This window comes from Spea bombifrons, chromosome 5 (assembly GCF_027358695.1).
Source record: "Spea bombifrons isolate aSpeBom1 chromosome 5, aSpeBom1.2.pri, whole genome shotgun sequence".
In the NCBI taxonomy this organism is placed as follows: Eukaryota; Metazoa; Chordata; class Amphibia; order Anura; family Pelobatidae; genus Spea; species Spea bombifrons.
In genome coordinates, this window is record NC_071091.1 from 94345017 (window position 1) to 94350099 (window position 5083).

The following is a 5083-nucleotide window of genomic DNA, read 5'->3' on the forward strand; positions in this document are numbered from 1 at the left end:
GTCTTTTGTGCTCTTGTAACGTGAAAAGACGCAGATTTTTTCTGTCTGTAAACTGTCTTGGCACGGACCTGATATCGGAGACCGACCACTTTCCAAAACCGAGGAGTATGACAAGGGGTTGTGCTTTACCCCTTCTGACAATTAAGCATAGGGGACATGCAGTAAACTAGATAAGGCTATATTTGGGGACATTTGGGTGTCTATGGTCAGGTCTGTAAACTAATTAGCGGCATTTAACCAGTGAGCGTGGGATGAAAAGGTGGGGAAATGTGTTCTGGTTTGATGAAAACAAGGTTGAACTTTTTGGACATATTTCCAAAAGGTATGTTTGGCGCAAAAACAACACAGCAAATCACCCAAAGAACACCATACCCACAGTGAAGCATGGTGGTGGCAGCCTCATGCTTTGGGGCTGTTTTTCTTCAGCTGGGGCCACCCTCAGGGTGGAGGGAATGAAGCACTGTGAGCCCCGGAACTCAAGTTATAAATGCGGAAGCTGCCACATGAATGAAGTAGCGTCCAGTTTCGGTACCTCTTTCACAAATAAAAACAAGAGACACTTCTTTATTTCAAAATTTTATTAAACGTCAGAATGGAATTATTTGTCCGCGGTGCGGACTTAAAATACTTCAGCACCGCGACACTCAACCTTTATTAATATGTCACAAAGTGTCAGATATTATAAACACACAAATTTGACACAATATATATCAATAATTTATTGTCAAAACGAAAGACAACATAACCAATTGTAACCATTAATAACCACTTAATAACCAAATTAATAACCTGCTGGTATGGGCGTGTCCACCTGTATCTCTGCTGGAACTGCCGGCGTCCCCTAGCGCGGCAGTCACATGACCTTACGATTCACAGAGGCGCATGCCCCTGGAGTGTCCTGCACTTACACCTCTGTGCACCACAAGTAACCACACCTAGAGGGTTAACTCCTGCACCGTACCAGATTAACAAAACCAGAGTACCCGGCAAATGCCAAAAGTAGGGGAGGGATGGGCGGGAAAAATCTCTTGAAAATAATTGCCCCTATAGGCCACGACCCTTCCTTATATACCCCCCAGGGAGGGTAATTACCCCCTCCCTTCTGGCCCTGCACGTGCCACCAAACTTAACTCTTTCAGTGCTAAAATTTCCGCTTAGTCATGCCTTAACCCCTTAAACCGGCTTGACCATGGGTACCTCGTCCGCACTACATTCATGTGGCCCCTCTGTCCAATTCTTTCCCGGGGCTGTTCTGTCTAATGGCAACTCAGTACATCAGGCTGTACACTCCTGTACACTTAAAATTTGAGGTACTACTTAGTACACAGTCATAGAAACCACGTACTTCTACCTGGCTACAACCACCAGAAGACTGCTACCTCTGTAGCTAATGCAAAGCTTGTAAATATATTATGTCTACTAAAAGTTTCTCTGGTATTTTCTGGATTAAACAATTCTTGAATTGTAGCAACACATTTCTAATTTTATTAACTACAAATGTGGTATTCAATATATTGGCTAGACTCTTCGTCAATTGGCTAGACTCTTCACCAGGAGGATTCGTGAGCATATAAATTCAGTAAAAAAAATCTCACACCTATTGAGCATGGTAGATATTAAATTTTACTGAAAAACGTGGCTTTTTTTTTTTTACACTAGTTAGACCACAAAAAGGGAAATAAATCCAAATAAATACACCAACAACACTAAAATAAATTTAACATGTAACCTTTGTTACGCTTTATTACACAATAAATAGTAAAAAAAAACATATGCTGGTGATAAAAACTATATCATTAGCGTAATCCACTTAAACTAAAGGGTTAAATTTAAAGGGCGCTCCGTACCACCAGCATGAATCATACGTATTTTCATTATATGAACCACAGCCTGTTTTGGAGTTCGGACCTCATGCTTTAATTTATAAAGTACCAATGAACTGTTCACATTATTAATGGAAAATATAAAACCATTACTCCATAACACATATTCCATTAATAAATAATGCAATTATAACAGACCTGAAACATCAAATAAATTAACACTTTTATTAATTTATTATATTAGTCATAAAAATCAGACTCACATAATTCCTCCTCCTAGAATTATATACACTAATAGTCACTTATCACCACTGTATCAGCCAACATCAAATTTTATTTATGCCAACTCCATTAAGAATTCCTAAAAACTATCAGATAATTGCATTAATAATAAAAAAAATATCAAAATATTGCCCATTAACCTGGTTAAATTCATTATGTGGCCTGAGTCAAATCCAAATGATATCATCAATATAACTAACCCAATAACATATATATTGGGTATATTTAGTTAAACTATGACCAAAAGCCATTCCTTGTTTCCACCAGCCAAGACAGAGATTTGCATAACTAGCACACGTTATGACATCATAGAACTCCGAGGCTCTTTCACAATACAGACTTGTGATGCAAACACTAAAGCAGCAGAAATTGGCCAAAAGGTTATCTGCCATCAGATTCTCTAAGGATTTGACGAAGCAAGTCGCGAGATGAGACGTCCAAAGCTTCTGCTTGGATCATTTGCGGACTTACTGCTAAACTTCATAGGTAGGTTCTCATCGTTCTCATACTGTGGATAACTGTAGTGATCAGTTTGATAATGTGCTGAGGATTTATCCCACCGCATGATCATGTGAGTGGAGAAGCGCCATCCTGAAGTCAAATAACTAACATTTAACTACCGCCATCACCGCTTTATCTCCAGGAACCGGACAGGCTCGGCCAGTGATGCCATCTTTCTCTGGAAACCAGCAGGAGTCCAGAACATCGTTCCCGTGGTACGCCATAGGTAAGCGAGCCTTTCCAGCCATTATCATCTAATACCAGAAAACCAATAAAACCAATAACCGGCCTGTGTGCGTTTCTTACAGTGATTGCTGTGGTCAGCCTGCCAATCCTCATTTTCCTGATTTACAAATGTTTCCACCCCAGAACCATCTTGAAGCAATGCATGTAAGTACCCCCAACGCTGTATGTGTCCCCTACATTGATATAAGGTACATTTCCATGTCATTGTTTTACCCTCAATGTGCCCCCATCCATTTATTTGATAGAATAAGTGCTTGTGACAAAAGGTCCCTAAGCCATCAGTGAGGTTAAATTATGGAGGTGCAGGCAAACACATCCCAGATCACAAGCATTATTCAATTCCCACACTGTATTCGTCTCTACCACTTCTGCGGGGAGGCTGCTCCACTTATCCACTCGATTCTGGTAATTAATGAATTTGCACTCCATTACTGGATAAAATGAGCCGGGTTATGGCATATTTTTGTATACTAGACCTGATTTCCAGTGAAAAAAGAGGGGCAGCTCTCTCTATGTAAATGAAATGATCTTATTTGTTTTTTAACATGAAACTCATTCACTGGAACAAACCATGTGCAGATGTGAGAAGCCCCTGTATACGTCATATATAAGAATATATGTAACTCTTTGCGTACCATTTATTTTATGCTGCATAATGGCTTTTTGATTGCGTATTTTGTGACCCATAAAGTGCTAATCATCACTATTTCTCTTTCAGTAAATCTCAAGGTGGCGAAAGTGGTTAAGGTAAGCAGAAGGGGCGAGAGGTGGGGATCCATGGGACGGGTAGAGAGAAAAAGAAGTGTCATGTCCAGCTTGGCTGTGGTGGAGGCCTGGAAAGACATACAAGCGTTGAAGAAGACCTTGCTCTTGTGCGCTTACGATCTATTAACGTGTTATTGCCCTGTTATTGTTATCCTTTCCGTATATACATTGCCAATGTTTAACCATACATTTTTTATTGAATGTTTTGCAGATGCAGGAGATAATTGTACTTGCAGATACAGAAGAATTAATGCCACAATTATATTGAAGATCATTTCTGTTTAACCTGCCTAACCATTAAAAATAAAACCAATACTGGAATGCGGATCAGTGTCTTTTGTGTCCGATGTGTTCGGGAGCCGTGAATATTGTTCTAGAGTCCCTGAGACGCTCCAAAGAGTTTGTTCACGTTCTTCCACAGCTCCCATTCTGATGTCATGTAAACACTTTTATAACATTAAACAAAAAATCCTCTGCTTGGTAGCGAATAACAGCATATAGATTTTTATCCATAAAGACCCGCTCCTTGAGTATTACTCCCTCGCGGCTGCACAAAATTAAAAAAAGACGGTGTTTCAATTGGGGGGCACACCATGACGCCGCTGTCCTAAACATGAATGAAATTGGAAAATAATATATTTCATGTTAGTTGCTTTTAATACGAGGGACAGGGTCTGCAAATAAACCAAAAGCGTGGGAAAGCTTATCATTTTAATCAAATATACCCTACCTGTGAAAGTGAAATGGAAGGATGTCAAGGTTTTTACTTCCATGGAAATCATCTGAATAATTGGTGTTTGAATGTTTTGGTAGCCTGAGCCCCGGGGATATGTTGGTGCCCAACGCAGATTGAATGAGCGTACGTTCAAAGACCGCCCCAAGTCCACAGAGCCTCAGACTTATTCAAGTTAATTGTGAATCCTGTAGGAAGTCCATAGTGGGAAATGGTATCAAGTAAAGAGAGAACAGACCTTGAGGGGCATGAAATGTATAATAAAATGTTATTTGAGACTATAATTTCATGATTTAATATGTGGGCCGATATGATTGGGGTTTGGTAGGATCGTTGTTGGGTTTCCAGCTGCTGTGATTGTATTGAAGTGTTATATTGCATTGATACGTCTCTCATTGTATAATGAGGCAAACGTTAAATGCATATGTATCTGGTACAGTATCTTCGTGGACAAACCAAAGAGACTTCCTTTGCCACAATCTTAGGTTTCAGTCAGTTTATTGGTTAATTGTTAATGAAGGTATTTTACAGTCCTAAGTAAGAGCCATGCAACAAGTGGGGGCAACGCGTGGGGGAACAATACTGAAACCCCCCCTTGTCAGTAGATACATCCTATATATTTTTTCACATTTGAAGGCGTTTCATAGTTAGCATTTTGGATCAATGTTGTTCCCCAACATTTTCATTACTGCCCATAATGAAGGGATATAATGTGTGTAAGATTCATATGTAA

At 39.7% G+C, this 5083-nt stretch overlaps 1 long non-coding RNA gene across 1 annotated transcript; it reads left to right on the forward strand.

Annotated features, from left to right (window-relative positions):
- The first annotated feature begins 2782 nt into the window (after positions 1 to 2782).
- On the forward strand, positions 2783 to 3897 carry LOC128498096 (uncharacterized). Its single transcript, XR_008354388.1, has 4 exons — positions 2783 to 2832; positions 2915 to 2996; positions 3571 to 3599; positions 3829 to 3897. It is a non-coding gene; the product is annotated as an uncharacterized LOC128498096 (long non-coding RNA).
- Positions 3898 to 5083: the final 1186 nt, after the last annotated feature.